This window comes from Lepidochelys olivacea (assembly GCF_965140295.1).
Source record: "Lepidochelys olivacea isolate rLepOli2 genome assembly, chromosome: 4".
NCBI classification, from domain to species: Eukaryota; Metazoa; Chordata; order Testudines; family Cheloniidae; genus Lepidochelys; species Lepidochelys olivacea.
In genome coordinates, this window is record NC_140414.1 from 132,387,795 (window position 1) to 132,404,651 (window position 16,857).

The following is a 16,857-nucleotide window of genomic DNA, read 5'->3' on the forward strand; positions in this document are numbered from 1 at the left end:
AGGTATGAAGGGAGAAGATGCAGTGTGAGCATAGAAAAGAGGTTTTGCATGCAAAACTAGGTGAAGGACTGTATGCCTAGTATTTTGGGCATGCATTATTATACCCACAATTAGACAACTGAGTTGAGGATTGTGTGAACTTGGCCTGTAATCATCATTTTGAATATCATCATAAAATATAATGGTTTCTTCCTTTATCAGATGATAGTAATGCTGTGAATATTTTGCATCAGATAAAGTGAAATAAACAGATTACTGGCCTACAATGTTTGTTAATAAAATGTCTTTATTTCCAGTAAAGTTTCAAGTTTGAAAAGTTTGAAGGGACTTTGGTTCCTGGGAACAGGTATAAGTTACTGAGGCCTGATGTAAAGCTCCTTGCCACAGCACACCATGCTCACTACAGTTCTCAGATTCCCAGACAGAACAAAAGAAAAGGCATAGTTGTGTGAGTCAAGACAATTCCCATCCTATGACAGTACCCCACCCGTCCAAAATGATGCTGCATAGGAATGCTAATATAATTTAGTCCATTTCTTTTGTGCTCAATAGATTTATGGGAACCAAGTTATAGAACAAGAGACCAGAATCTTGGAAAATACTGTTTCATTTTTTAAAAATTTAAATATTTTAAAAAAATATTTTAGCTAATAAAAATAATCAAGAGGAGAAATGGCTGTTGGAGGTTTGACATAATTCAGTCTTGGATAGTAGTGAAAAATGTCAGTGATGTTTTGGGAAAGCATTCTCTGGGTAGTTGTACCTAAGTTTATTTACCTATGCCTCATGTCACACATTCTTCCCCCCCTCTCAGAAATTGCCAAAGGAGTTTCCAAAAACTGAGTTGCTTGCAACAAATTAATCTTTCTACCTCCTTCCAGATCCTCTTGGATCAAAATTATTCTAGCCAAATTCTGCCTGAACACACAAGGCATGTGCACCTGACATTATCTTTGTTTCTTCTTTATATTTAGATGACCTTTGCAAACTGCCATGTTTCTCAGTTCTTTTATTTAGCATTCTTATTGCTTCATCTTACTCACGACAACTCCCCCAAAGAACAGTCAGTAAGGGAAAGCAGTTTACAAACAAGCAAACCTTAGTCTGTTAGAACAGTCAGAGCTAAACTAGCATTAACCCACCAAAAGGCAAACACAGTTGGGTCAGGACTTCCCTATACCATCAGAATCCAGACATTTAGCTGTAGGATTGCCAAACAAATAGACTTGGGTGGGGAAGTGTGAAAAGCCAGTTTGATAAATTAGGCCATGCTAAAAATTCCCCCCTCTACCTCCCATATCCCACTAGAATATGAGGGATATTGCAGATCCTGCTCTAAGTAGGACTACAGAGCCAGTTTGGTTTCTTTCTTCACCCATCACCAAGAAGACTCCATCAGATCTGGCCCTAAACCAAATGGTGCCCCACACAAACAGCGTTTTCATCTCACCCCTCATTTATTAAACTTTTGAATACTTAATTTTTTTATTGCATTTGTAGCCCATTTCACAACTTAGATGCATGATTTGCATGCATGTTTTACCCCTGTCATATAAGATGATACATTTGCACACTAGGATCTGTAAATCTGTATTTATTCATGCTATATATAAGCAAATAAAAAAACTGTTTCATCTAAGCTTACAGACCTTTTAATTTTAAGGATAACTGAAATGTACTAACATCAGTACCTGAAAGATTTTTACCTCAAACATTTTATTTTCCCTTTTGTTGCTAACAACAAAAAGAGCATCCTGAGCCTGGCACCCCCCAAACCTGGCACCCCAGGCAATCGCCAAGGTCGCCTGCCCCTAAATCTGGCCCTGGACTCCATGGGCTAGGAGATGGCATCCAGGTTGATTGCTTGCCTGCTAAGGGGGGTTGCAAACTGTCCCTGATACAAGAGGATTAGCTAGGGTTTTATTGGATCTGGAATCTTTCTGACAGGGCTTCATAAATTTCACCGGTCTCTGAAAACAGAGGCCCCACTTGTATCATAAATATTTTATAGGGGAACAGATGAATGGCTAATAATGCCTCTGGCAGGAAGAGGAATATTATGTTATGTAACTTAACTGAAATTTGCTAGCAAAATTCTAGACTGCTTACCTGTATTAATTTCTCAGATCTTAAGATACAGAAGAAACAGTGTAGAGCAGTTATGCATATGCCCAGCTGCTTTTGGATTAGTAAAGTTAATGACTAAACACTTTAAAATGTGATTACTGCATCATTATACAGTGCAAAATATTTTTTAGTTAATGCAAAATGCATATCTGAAATTTAACAACTCTGCACTGTGGATAAATATGGCATCTCACTCACTTTACTGCTTCTCTCGTTTGCAGGAAGTAGGTGTGTGATAGCACCCCCCTGGCTTTGCACGCTGCCTGCCCCAGGCCCAGGGCTTCAGCTTCTGGTCCGCATGCAGGGTCCTGGCTGCTGGCCCTGTGTCTGGGGTTCTGCTTTTGGCCCCAGGGTCCCAGCTGCCAGCCCCGTGCCTGGGGCTCCACCCCCGCGCCCAGCTGTGGCCCCAGCCTCAGCCCCCTTACCCCTGTCTGCACCTGCTCCACCCTGAAGCCATGGCCCTGCTCCTGGCACCAGCTCTAGGGGGCAGTGAGGGGCATGGGCACGGGGGGCACAGCTCAGTACCCCACTCGAAAAACTGTTCCAGCGCTACTGCTTGTTCGTTTTTTTTAAAGATTAGAATCCATCATGAACCCAGAGGATATGTAAAAATCTATGGGTTAGATTGGCACAATGTCCTGGGTGCTTCCCTCCTTGCTCAGGGTGGGGAAGGAGGGTTAGTGTGGTGGTAATTTTCTGCTGGCCTATACTGGCAGCAAATTGCTCTCACATTCTAACCCTAACTCAGCTCTCCTCCAGCACACCAGTCGGCAGGAGGCAAAGCCCAGGCTCTCACTCCCCTCTTTCAAAGGAGGGAGAAGCACCTGCATACCACTGTACAACTGGACCCAAGAACCAGGGGGCTTGCACAGGGATATTATGGGAATTTTAAATTCCATCTAATGCTCCTGCATGGGCATACAGGTCAAGGGATGATTGAGCCCAAAATGTATAGACTGATATTTTTAATATATATTATTAGAATATTCAAAATGTAGGGCTGGAAGGGACTTCAAGAATTCATCTAGTCCAGCCCCCTGCACTGAGGCAGGATGAAGTATACCTACATCATCCCAGCTGATGTTTATTAAGCTGGTATCTATCTGTATAAACAAAATACACTCTCATTTAATCTGGTACTTGGAGTATATGGTGGGATGCAATAAAATCCAGAAAATAGAATTTTAGAATAGTCATCTCATACAGTAGCTCTGTATAGTGTTAGAGGATTACTATTGAACCTTGTTGCAGAGGAACTTTGAGTCCACACTTTCTTAGATCTCAACTATAATCCAGATCTTTGCTGGGCCTTTACTCTTGGTGGTATAGAAGCTGGGGAGAGACCATAGCTGAACACTTGATGCCATTTCTTTAAGTTGCCACTTGCCCTGTTTCAGACTCGGGATATGATTCTCAATTCCCCACTTCCACATTAGCAGGGATCCCAAAAACTAGAGACTAGCTTGGGAGTGCTACTTAGCAGAGGCACTGACTCCGTGGGTGCTCCAGGTCTGGAGGACCCATGGGGAAAAAATAGTGGGTACTGAGCACCCGTTCCCTACACCCGCTGTTCACCTGATGTGTGTGTGTGTGGGGGGGTGCCGCTGCTGTGGCCCAACAGCTGGGGGGGAGGGGGCTGTGTTGCTGCCAAACAGCTGACAGGGGGTGGTGCTGCCGCCAAAGTGAAATGCAGAGAGCAGCGGGTGGGCGGGAGCCTCAGGGAGGGGTGGAGTGGGGGCAAGAAGAGGTAGAGCAAGCATGGGGCCTTGGGGAAGGGGGTGGAGTGGGGGCAGGGCCTTGGGCGAAGTGGGGGTTGAGCACCCCTGGGGAAAAGGAAAAGTTGGTGTCTATGCTACTTAGGCAGCTTCCACACAGCTTGTCCACTTGTTGGTGCCTCACATCAAACAGAACAGGAAGCCATTAGGTGACTGGAGGAGTATGCCACCTGGTACAATTACTTGCTTGTGGCTCAGATCCCCACCTGCTCATGTGCTAGATAGAGACGAGTGGGCCCATCAGAGGTAATGGAAAAATAGACTGGCAGCCTTTCCTACCTGTGACGGGAAAGAGACAGGGACAGCTGCAGAAAGATGTCAGTGGAGGGAGTGGGAGCAAATAAGGGTAAGGACTTGTGAAAGTTACAGGAGGGACGGAGACAGAAGATCTAAGAGGTATAGACGGCGAACCTTACTGCAGTACCTGGGGGAAAAAGAGTTGAAAAAATCATTACTGCAAAGACCTTTGTTCCCTGTAACCTGATAGGAACAAAGCAGCGTGGCAACACTAAGGATACATAATGTGTCTCAAGTTAGTTAGGATGCTTTGAAAGAGTTAAACTAATAGGTAAATGAAACCCCAATGATATAATTTGATTAGAGACTTTGTCAAAAGCCTTTTCACAAAGTCCCTCACAAGAATCTATTAAAGAAACTTGGTAACTATGGCATGAAAGGTAAAATTATAAAGTGTTAAAAACTGATTACATGTATGACTAAATGGCCAATTCCGAGTGTGGAAAAGGGTTAGTAGTGAACTGCCCCAGGGATCAGTTGTCTTCAACAGGGAGTTCTATGTACAAAAGTGCTTGCAGGATATGGCTTTATTACTGCCAAACAAGGTCACGGACAGGATCATGAAAACAGATGGAATACAATTTCTCATGTGTTTAGAATGGATAAGGCCAGAAGCAAAATGAATACAACTAAAAAGTATTTCAAGGACCAGCATTAGGAGCTGAAGGAGAGACCTGTGAACTGTAGGTAATCTTTTCAGAAAATCTTGGAAGTAAACTAGTGCCTGAAGAGGTAGTGTACAAAGAGGTCATTTGTTTCAAAGATAATTTATTATACTGCAATGGTATGGGAAGGGTGCCCTGCCACAATTGTTTGGGAAGGCTTTAATGCCAACATGAAGAGACATTAAAAATACAGAGGATAAATTCAACAAACTGGGTGTCATAGGGCTTGCAAAGAAGAAAAGCAAAAGCTGACAAAGGAAATACTGAAATAGTGTTAGGGGGTAAATGAATTCTGATTTGGCCATATGCTAGTGCTAGAATTAAAGGCATGAAAAAAAGCAGTATGAAACAGGTTTCCTATGGACAAATACAGTGATGATTTTGGGCTCTGATTCTGCATCTGAATCTTAGGTTTGGCCCTTGTGCCACTGCAGTCTCATGATGCATCACAAATTTACAATGTAGTTGGATACAATCAATATGTAGGCAAGATTGGGAGGAGGGTAGTGTTGTAACATATTACTATAAATATCTACAAGCACTGAAGAGTGGAAGGTGTAAATAGCAAAAAATCTATTAAAAGGATTTTAATTTATGATTCTATTAATGGTAGTTATAGTTCATTATTGTGGTAATGGTAGGTATAAATGCAGACACATAAGAGACAGTCTCTGCCCTATTGGGATCACAGTCTTAGTGCTGTGCAAACAAACACCCTCCATTTCCTATTGTAGCTGCTTTGGAACTGCTTTTCAAACACTCCAATAGAAACCTTTCTTGTATAATAAGAAACAGTCCATCCTGTCCTCCAGTTGGAGAAAGACTAGAAAATGGGGATGTGGAATGATGGGAGTTTTCCAGAAGCATTTGATGCCTTCTCTCACAATTCCCATGGACTTCCCTAAGGTCTTCCTGGAAGCCAGAGGGCTGGAAACTGTGGGAATAAGACAACCAGAGAGCAGTGCAACTGTAACAGTGGAGTACAGCACAAAGTAAGTGTGCACATCTATGCAGGAAGTCAAATGAAATTCCAGTTATGGAGAATATATCAGGAATGTTAAAAGTTAAAAAAAAAAATCTTGTAATGAGGGGAGAATGTCAATGTCATTCAGTCTGCATATTGCTGCTGCTTGAGGTCACAGTGACTCACAATTTCCCACAATGGTTCTCATGGAGACTAGTGTCCTTCATCCATCTGTGTGAGCATCCTTAAAGAAAAGAATGGAGACTTTTCAGTCTTTCCTGTCAACCTCTGCTACATCTCTGAGGTGAAAAGTAAAGTTACAGACCACTGGCAGCTCCATCAACTGCTACAGATGGACCCTGGAGGATGAAATCCTTCTGCTATACACGCATGGTCCTGGTTTTGTGGGTAGCAGAGCTCCTCTCAAGCACGTGACTTTGCCTGAAGAGCAGGTGGGTGAGGTCCAGCTGTAATGGAAGCAGTTCTTAGCCAATCACTCAAAAAGGGGAGCTCTGACCCCCGAGGAGCTGTAAAGGCTTCCTGGGGCTGGGCTGCCCTTCAGAAGGGACGGCAGGCTGCTCTCTGTGAAGGCACTGCCAGCAAAGGGCCAAGGTCCCTTTCCCCATCTAGAGGGGGCCTCGCCGGCCTCTGCGGGGCCACGGGCCGTGGGGCTGCGTGTGCCTAAGCGCCCTTCCGCAGCCTGCCGGAGCCCCTAGGCTCTGGGGTGGGTGTCGCCCGGCCCCTCCCGGCCCCTGGGGCGCAAGCACTGCGGTGGCCGCTCCAACCCCGCGGAGGGCGGTGACAGGACGGGTACCCGGCCTCACCCCACGCTCCCTAAAGCGCGCATGCCCACTTCCCAGCAAGGATCACATCACTCCCCCCCCCCCCTTATTACCGCCGCGCATGCGCATAATGACGTAACGCGTCCACTTCTAGTCTCAGACGAATGAATTATAATACACATGCGAGAGGAGCAAAGGCTCGGGGGAGGCTGTTGCTTTGCAGTTTCATCCGGGGATATTGATCTCGGCTAGAGCATGCGCATTACTTCCTTAACATGTCTTTCTCCGCCCCCGCCTTGCGTGAGCGCATGCGCATGGGTACTACACAGGGTGTGGGGCGGCCGCTATGCCTTCTGGGAGTTGTAGTCCGGAAAGGCCCATTGAATTGGCCGTCGCTGCAGTGGAAGCGCTCCCGTGGCTAGTCCATCCCCTGTGGGCGGGGTGAGTGTGCAGTGTGGCCCTATGGCGGCATGGGTGAGAGGTCAGAGGCTTGCAGAGCCGGCCAATGGGAGGAGCGTGTCTGGAGGGGGCGGAGCTCGCTGTGTTTTGTTCAATTGCCATTGAGGAGCGTTGTTCACATATGCGGAGGGAGGCGGCCCGCGCTGGCCTTGGAGGGCAGGTACCTGGTGGGGGCAGCGGGGCCGGGCACGGGGAATGAGCGTGAGCCCGGGAGGCAGAGCGGCGGGACAGGTATCGGCGGCGGTACTAGCCGGGGAGGGAATGGGGCTAAGGACAAGGGGGGGCAAGTACAGATACCGGGTGGGGAGGGTCTCAGGTACTAGCTGTGGTGGGGGGAGGTACTGGGCGCAGGTAGCTGCGGGGCCGGGCACAGGTCCCTGGGCGGTGTGTGTGTGTTGGGGGGGGGGGTGAGCTGCGGGGCCGGGCACAGGTCCCTGGGCGGTGTGTGTGTGTGTGTGTGTTGGGGGGGGGGGAGCTGCGGGGCTGGGCACAGGTCCCTGGGTGGTGTGTGTGTGTGTGTGTGTTGGGGGGGGAGGTGCGGGGCCGGGCACAGGTCCCTGGGCGGTGTGTGTGTGTTGGGGGGGGGGGGAGCTGCGGGGCTGGGCACAGGTCCCTGGGCGGTGTGTGTGTGGGGGGGGGGGGGGGAGCTGCGGGGCTGGGCACAGGTCCCTGGGCGGTGTGTGTGTGTGGGGGGAGCTGCGGGGCCGGGCACAGGTCCCTGGGCGGTGTGTGTGTGTGTGGGGGGGGAGCTGCGGGGCCGGGCACAGGTCCCTGGGCGGTGTGTGTGTGTTGGGGGGGGGAGCTGCGGGGCCGGGCACAGGTCCCTGGGCGGTGTGTGTGTGTTGGGGGGGGGGGGAGCTGCGGGCCGGGCACAGGTCCCTGGGCGCTGTGTGTGTTGGGGGGGGAGCTGCAGGGCCGGGCACAGGTCCCTGGGCGCTGTGTGTGTGTTGGGGGGGGGAGCTGCGGGGCCGGGCACAGGTCCCTGGGCGCGCTGTGTGTGTGTGTTGGGGGGGGGGAAGGTGCGGGGCCGGGCACAGGTCCCTGGGCGGTGTGTGGGGGGGGGAGGGGCGAGCTGCGGGCCCGGGCACAGGTCCCTGGGCGGTGTGTGTTGGGGGGGGGGAAGGTGCGGGGCCGGGCACAGGTCCCTGGGCGGTGTGTGTGTGTTGGGGGAGGGGGGGTGAGCTGCGGGGCCGGGCACAGGTCCCTGGGCGGGGGGTGTGTGTGGGGGGGGTGAGCTGCGGGGCCGGGCACAGGTCCCTGGGCGGGGGGTGTGTGTGGGGGGGGTGAGCTGCGGGGCCGGGCACAGGTCCCTGGGCGGGGGGTGTGTGTGGGGGGGGTGAGCTGCGGGGCCGGGCACAGGTCCCTGGGCGGGGGGTGTGTGTGGGGGGGGTGAGCTGCGGGGCCGGGCACAGGTCCCTGGGCGGGGGGTGTGTGTGTGTGTGGGGGGGGGCAGGGGCAAGCTGCGGGGCCGGGCACAGGTCCCTGGGCGGGGGGTGTGTGTGGGGGGGGTGAGCTGCGGGGCCGGGCACAGGTCCCTGGGCGGGGGGTGTGTGTGGGGGGGGTGAGCTGCGGGGCCGGGCACAGGTCCCTGGGCGGGGGGTGTGTGTGGGGGGGGTGAGCTGCGGGGCCGGGCACAGGTCCCTGGGCGGGGGGGGTGTGTGTGTGTGGGGGGGGGCAGGGGCAAGCTGCGGGGCCGGGCACAGGTCCCTGGGCCGTGGAGGTGGCAGGGCACATGTACTTGCCGTGTGTGTGTTTGGGCGGGCAGCTAGCGGGGCCCAGGTACTGGCTGTATATGGAGTAACTTGCGGGGTTGGGCACATGTACTGGTGCGGAGTGGGGGGTTGTTAGCCAGGCCTGCACAGGTACCAGCTGGCCCTGTGTGTGTGGTGCTGACAGGGGCAAGGGTCTAGCACAATTACAAGCGTGGGGAACAGGCAGGCAGCGGGGCTGGGCACCAGTACTGGCTGTTTGGGGGATCAGCTGGGGGAGTAGCCACTCAGATATCTTTCACAAGGGGTAATGGAGGGGCTGGGCATGGCTTTGTGGGCACAATAGCTTGGGTATTGTCTGATGGGCACCGAGGTCAGGGTAGCAAGGCACCTACTTGGTCCCTCTGCCTTAGTGGATCCCTCTTGCGGAGAGCATACAAGTGCTGGGCGAAAGGACTGGCCAGAGGGGCCTATTCTGTTTGGAAGGAGGGGTGCTCTGTACCCATGCGATCCCAAGTGTGAGAGGGGAAGGAGGGACTTGTGTAGTGCTGATATATAGGATAGGGGGTGGGAATGTGTGTATGTACTCTGAAGGGTGGCTTAGTGCTTGTGTGGAAGTGGGGGAGATCATCTATTACCTGTATTAATGGTTTTCTGTTACTATATATACTGAGCACTACTTGCTTGGGGAGGTGTGATTCCTCACTCATGGCTGTAAATTGGTGACAATATTTATAAGGGAGTTGTATTTAACATAATAACCTCTTGTCTCTATTAACAAGTTTTAGTCATAGTAATTTTTAATATTTATATTTGGTGACAGGTAATGCAGGCTCATAATAAATGTTCGCTCCCCACCACCCTTTCAGCTGTTTACATTTGTTTTCTAGTTGGAGTGGAAACAAACTTGTTTTTGGCAGAATAAAAATGTAGTAACATCAATAATTGCTGCTTAGATTAAAATTAGGTTTTATGTATTGCACTGTTATAGGTTAGAAGATAAAGCTGCTCCTCTAGGCCAAGAATTCTCTGGCCCGTATGTAAATGCATATATGCATTTGTATATGAATTTTGCAAAGAGAAATTTCTTTGATGTTCATGTAAACACTAGCTCTTAGCACATGATTTTGTATTATGTCATAAAATATACATCCTGAAATATTTTAAGAGCTAAATAATTACTCCTTCAGCAGTTGAGGCATATGCAAAGGAACCAAGTTATGTTAATATAGCTACACATCTTCAACAATATCGGCATTAGACTTCTTGCCGTTTATTCCAAAATGTTGAGTTTTTTTATAGCAAATGCCTTTGTGGTTGGTGAACTAATTCTCATGTATGTATAGCTTAAAGCATTTCAAGATCCGTTGGGGTAAAAGATGTGATGCAAGTGTAAGATTATTATGACAAACTCACATTGACTGTAGCTTTTTTTCTAAACAGTGAGGTTTTTTAAGTGCAGTGAAGTTCGTTCTCTGCAATCACCCAAGTGACCAGCAAAAATCAGTTGCCAAGGAGAGGAGATCTTTAAAGGTCAAATAAAATTGTACTGGAAACCTTGCACACTTTAAAGGGGTAACTTTAAGATTAGGGGGAGCTTTTCTGGAGATGGCCTGTATTTTAGTATCACGTATATCTTTTTTTCTAAATCTTGGCTGAGTTCTAAAAATAAACCCTCTTTTTATTTACATCATATCATATCTTTCCTAACTGTTCTAATAAATAGCTCTTTGAAAAATAGAATGCTTTATAGTAGTAACAGTTCTTTAGGTCCTCTGATGGAGAGGAGCCTGTACTGTTCATGGGAAATCAGAACAGATAGATACTGTTTTGTTTTTTTTAAATGTGCATGCTGAGTTGTAGGCCTCAGGATGAGTTTAGCCAGCTGGTCAAATCTATTTTCTGGTCCACTGTGCTTTCATTAAAATTAGCTCGTGTGAGCTGTTGTTACAGGCTTCACTGTTAGATTGCCCTGAATTTTTGTGTTTTGCAGCTTTAAAATGTGATTAATCTTATACAAATAGCGCAAGTCTTTGAGCGTGTTTGGTAAGTAAAATGTTTTGAAGATGTCTTAATTATACTTCATGTATGTGTGCTGTGAATTGGATTCTCAGTGTTCAGAGTACAAAATTCCAAAAGTCTCCTTAATGAAGCATGGGATTTAATTTAGGATCATATTAAAAGTTTAAATGATTATTGAAGCTTTTCAGGGATGAGTGCATGATCAAGCCAACGAGGACTTTTTGTTTATGCCTGTACAACTATCCCATTTTTGAATTGGAAAGTAACTTAGAGATTTGCTTATGGGGAGGACATATGCATGGGGCAAAGTGTAGGCGTATAACAGCAATTTACAGTCCCCTAAATCTGATTTTTTTAAATAAAAACTAGTCTGTTTAAAATGACTATTATATATTGGTCTAATTACTTTTCAAATAGGATTGCTGCTGCTTTATATCACATCCCTAGGAAATATTCATCCATGTTTTTTGTCTAAACTGGTTTTTTTTTCTGTTCTGTGTTGTGAAATACAAACTTCTACTCAACTAGAGTTTTCACTGGAATATATAAGTGCATTCTGTGTCTGAGAGACATAAACATAAAATATCTGGCTATAATTATTTTGTTAATACTTTGCTCAGTGATGGCTGGGTGAGCCATATGGTGGTAAACTTTTAGAAAATTTTATGTTGGAGTAACCAGACTGTATTCTGTAGGCCTCAATTGCAGAAAACCAGCAGTTTGTGTCTAGCCCAACCTGTAACACCCCATATCTTAAATATTTAATATAATATATAGCTCACTTACTACAAGTTGCAAAAACTATATTGAATTCCAGTATTCTACTTTTCTTCTCTTTGAATGCAAGTTTTGTGCAAAGTATTATGATTTGGATGGGAATAGAGAAGTATTATGAATAGTGCTTTCATTTTTTCTACGTTACGTTTTTTAGAAATCCAGTTTGTATGTTAGAACTTATGGGAAGTTTAGTTGACGTGATTGGAAAGCTTCATGTAGTAATTAAAGTTATGTCGTAGTAACATTACTACTTAATTTTTTAAACCAAAATTGTGTCTTGTGTGGGATAACCCCCCCACTCCCACCCCATCCCCAAGAATTCCTCTGGAGTCTGGTAGCCATTGTTGGGTGTTTGTTCTCTTCCCCCCCCTCAGCAACCCCCAAAACACATTTCTTTGTGTTAACAGCAATGATGATGGCAGTTCTGGTCACCTCCTGTGGTTTGATAGATTATTCCCTTTAGAAACATGTACTTAAAACTTTCCAACCCTGATTTTTGTTCCTGCAATAAATTTTACAATGCCACTTAGTTGTATTTTAGGAATCTGTTTTTTGTTTTTGCTTTGATTTTTTTTTTGAATAGTAAGATAAGTCTCCTGTCAGACCATGTTAAAGGTAGGTAATGGTGGGTTTATATTTTCCTTTTCTTTAAGACTTTAACACACACAGTTGTTCTTTGCATTCTTTGCATGTTTGAGGGAGCTGATGAGAACACTTAAAACATAGAAGAATTCTTGTGTTTGGGCTTTATTTTATAGTAAGTTCAGATTTTCTCCGTTAAGGAATCTGAATGATAGTATTCCATAGTTTTTAAAAGTTTAACCTGAATTTTCCTATGTTTCTATGAACAGTTTTTTTAGTATCTAAAATATTCTCTTTAGAAGTCTTTGGTTATAAAGATGTAATTTATTATGTACTCTCTTTATGGCAATACATTTTGTCCAGTGTTTGCTGGAAGATATTTTTACTACTTCGATGTAAATATTTTCACAGTGCCTCAATACATTTTATCCAGAGATACAATGGGATAATCCAAAAATATCAGAAATCTAACATGGAAGACTATGTAAATGGCTCCTGCCTCTTGTCTCCCTCCTATTTAATATCTAGCTTCTGCATTTTTCATAGGCACACCTGTATCATCTTTACAGTGTGGCCAAGAGCATTGCTGTTTATCCAGCTGAAGGAAACAGTTTAACATTATAGCATCTGAAGAGGCAGTAAATGACAGTATGTATATTATATTGTAAAACAAAAAAGGGGGTGCATCTGTTATTGGGGTGTCATTTGATACAGGATACAGTCTGTGCTAATTATGGGGAGAAAAATCAAAGTTATTTATAGGAGGAAACAGAGCAAAAGTTATCTTGTGCTAGCTAAATATGTAGCTCCTAATACTGCATATCTGTAGTGGTTGCTATAAGTGGACTATATTAGTAAAGTGGATACATACCCGAGAAGCAGTGATTTGTACTGACAACTTTTTTTGGACATGTCTTGAGGCTTATGTAGTTAACATCTTGGCTGTCCATGTTTATTAAGTATTCTTTCATACATTTTATATTATAAAAGAAACAGAATATTGCATAAGAATATAAGAGTGGCCATACTGGGTCAGACCAATGATTGATCTAGCCCAGTGTCCTGTCTTCTGACAGCAGTCAATACCAAGCACTTCAGAGGGGATGAACAGAACAGGGCAATTTCAAGTGATCCATGCCCTGTCATCCACTCCCCGCTTCTGGCAGTTAGAGGTTAGGAACACCCAGGGTTGTATCGCTGACCATCTTGGCTAGTAGCCATTGATGGAGCTATCCTCCATGAACTTCTTTGAACCCAGTTGTATTTTAGGCCTTCACAAGGCATTCCACAGCTTGACTGTTCCTTGTGTGAAGAAGTACTTCGATTAGTTTGTTTTAAACCTGCTGCCTATTAATTTCATCATGTGACCCCTAGTTCTTGTGTGTTATGAAGGGTTAAATAACACTTTCTTCACTCTCCGCACCATTCATAATTCTGTAGACCTTTATCATATCTCTCCTTAGTCCTCTCTTTTCAAAGATGAACGGTTCCAATGTTTTTAATCTCTCCTCATATGGAAGCTTTAATTACCTTTGTTGCCCTTCTTTGAACCTTTTCCCATTCTAACATATCTTTTTTGATATGGTGCTAACAGAACTGTTCACAGTATTCCAGGTGTGGGCATACCAGTGCTGCACATTGAGTGGATGTTTCAGAGAACTATCTACAATGTCCCAAATCTTTCTAGTGTTTTAACAGCTAATTTAGAACTCATTATTTTGTATGTATAGTTGGAATTAAGTTTTCCAGTGTGCATTACTTTGCATTTATTAACATTGAATTTCATGTGCCATTTTGTTGCCTGGTCACCCAGTTCTTTGCGATTCTTTTGTAATTCCTCAGTCTGCTTTGGACTTAATTACCTTGAGTAATTTTGTATCATCTGCAAAATTTTCTATCTCACTGTTTATCCCTTTTTCCAGATCATTGATGCAGTCCATATTTTTAAAAAATATATAAAATTCTATTAGTCTTAAAGCCAATGAGGTTGTTTTCTTTCTTAATTCTAAAACTTTGTTAGAGGGACTCTGAAAGTCAAATTTAGCAGGAAAAAAAATTTTGGGGAGTGGGCTTAAAAAAAAAAAGGCAAATTTACTGAGCATATGCCCGGTAAGAAGTGTGTGTGTACTTTTTTAGGCTATTCACTGGAATTTTTTTAAAAGAAGATCTACAGTGTTCAAATCAAATATTGTGGCATTATGCTAATGCAAGAAAACCCAAAAGATGGAAAATAACTGAATCAAGTGAAATGGACTATTCTGGACAATGAAAACAAGTTGCATGAAATACTAAAACAGCTCAAATATTGGAAAAAATAGATTTTAATGTATGCATTAAAAAGATCTTCCAGTCATTCTTCAGTTCTTAATTTAACTGTTTATACGTTTATTTTACATTGGGAAAGACTGATGTATGAAAGCATAGTTGTCCTGACTTTCATTTGTAAAAGAGGGAGTTATGTGGCTCAGGCAGGCTGAATGTATTGATTTACATTATCAATAGCATTTTCAGCTGTGATATTAAAGGATATAATAGATTAAATTATACTCTTAATTCCTTTTTAAAGACCTTTTTGTTGGATAACTAAAACTGAATTTACCAAATTTATTTTTCACCATTTGAACTTTGTTCATATCTCACATCAAACAATGAAATAGGCTTATCAGTTTTACCGTATGATTGTTATGCTCTAATGCAGCAGTTCCCAAACACTTTCCCTGCATGACACCATGTTCAGATGTATTGATTCCTGTGATCCCAGACAGCATGGAGGACGCCATTTAAAAATGGTGTCCTCCACGTAGCATGACCTCCCCCACAGACACCAGACATGAAAGGTCATGCAACATGGAGGATGCCATTTTGCTTTACAAAATGGCGTATCTGTACTGTATGACCTCACACATGGGATTGCTGCAACCCCATCTGCTGATGGAGTGACCCCACTTTGGGAACTGCTACCCTACTGATAAGACCCTACAGTTGTAACCATTGAAAGGGGATACTTATATTGAAATAACTGCTTTATATGTCAAGAACACTTGCTTTAAGTTTCATAAAGCCTTTCTTGTTAAACCTGCTAAACTCTCGGTCTAAACTGCCTTATATTGGGCATATAATTTAAACAAGTTGTCTAAGGCTCTGATTCTGCAGCTAGATGTGTGGAAGCAGACCCAATCCTATTAATTTCAGTTGGGCTTCATATGAGCAGAGGGTTCTGCTTGTACAGATAAGTTGTAGGATCAGGGCCTAAGAGTACTGAAATTAATCATACTGTATTACTTAACTGGCAACCGCAAACAAATATTAGATGCTAGTTTTGCAAAAAAGTTTTCACGAAAATCATATAACATCATTGCCACTATTCATACCAATGGAAGAGTTGCGTAGCATGGCACAAAGAGTTATCAGGCTGTTTCTGAACTGATTGAGTTTTACATGTTGGAGCCAAACTGAGCAGGGGCGGGTTGATGGAGAAATCGACTACAGCATTTTTTTGAAGGACATGCATTGTTTCTCAAAGTTTATGTAGTGGGAAGGCAGGATATAATATAGAATAGCTTTTCTCTGAAGAATGTCTGGCTTTTTTGAAAACATTTACCTTGCTCTTAAAAATACCAGTTTAGATGACAAGCGCAGGATTTAGTGGTGATGGGGGCTTCAACTACCCAGACATCTGTTGGGAAAATAACACAGCAGGGCACAGATTATCCAACAAGTCCCTGGAATGCATTGGATACAACTTTTTATTTCAGAAGGTGGAGAAAGCAACTAGGGGAGAGGCTGTTTTAGATTTGATTTTGACAAATAGGGAGGAACTGTTTGAGAAGTCGCAAGTGCTGGGCAGTTTGGGCAAAAGTGATCCATGATTCTAAGGAATGATAGGGAAAACTGCAAAATAAAGATAATGGATTTCAAAAAGGCAGACTTTAGCAAGCTAAGGTAATTGGTAGGTAAGATCCCATGGGACACAAGTCTAAGGGGAAAAGCAGTTTGAGGGAGTTGGCAGTTTTTCAGAGGGTATGAAGATCACAAAAGCTAACTATCCCACAGCGTAGGAAAGATAGGAAGTAGGGCAAGAGGACCACCATGTCTTAACCAGGAGATGTTCAATGATTTGGGGGCACCACCCAGCCTTGCTCTGCCCTGGTCGTAGCCCTGCTTCTGACCATGGTTCTAGGGGAGGGAGGGGGACACCGGTTCCATTATGGGTAAAGGGGTGTAACAGAATGTTTGGGGGGACCCCTGGTGTAACACTTTTGCCAAAAAAAAAGGGGGGGGGCAAACATCATTCTGGGATGTATTAACAGGAGTGTTGTAAGCAAACTGTGAAAAGCAGTTCTTTCATTCTACTTTGTGCTGATAAGGGTTCAGATGGAGTAGTATGTCCAGTTCTGGGTGCCACATTTCAGGAAAGATGTGAACAAATTGGAGAAGGTCCAGAGGAGAACAACAAAAATGATTCAGGGTCTACAATACATGACTGATTAGGGAAGATTTTTTAAAAAAAAAAAAAAGTTTTAGTCTGGAGCCAAGAAGACTTGAGGGGGGGGAACATAAGTTTACAAGTGCATAAAAGATTTTTCTTGTTAACCTCTGAGGATAGGACAAGAAGCAATGGGTTTAAATTGCAGCAAAGGAGGTATAGGTTGAACATTAGGAAAAACTTCCGAACTGTGAGGGTAGTTAAGCATTGGA

At 44.7% G+C, this 16,857-nt stretch overlaps 1 protein-coding gene across 6 annotated transcripts in view; it reads left to right on the plus strand.

Moving 5' to 3' along the window:
• Positions 1–7,145: 7,145 nt before the first annotated feature.
• Positions 7,146–16,857, plus strand: part of FAM53A (family with sequence similarity 53 member A) — a 98,303-nt gene continuing 88,591 nt past the window's right edge. For 2 of the 6 annotated variants that reach the window (XM_084626867.1, XM_084626873.1), the window contains exon 1: positions 7,146–7,229. The gene's annotated coding sequence lies outside the window, so the exon portion shown is untranslated. Of the gene's footprint in view, positions 7,301–16,857 lie in introns of all 6 variants that reach the window. The other 4 variants (XM_084626868.1, XM_084626869.1, XM_084626871.1 and 1 more) reach the window with 4 other exon arrangements.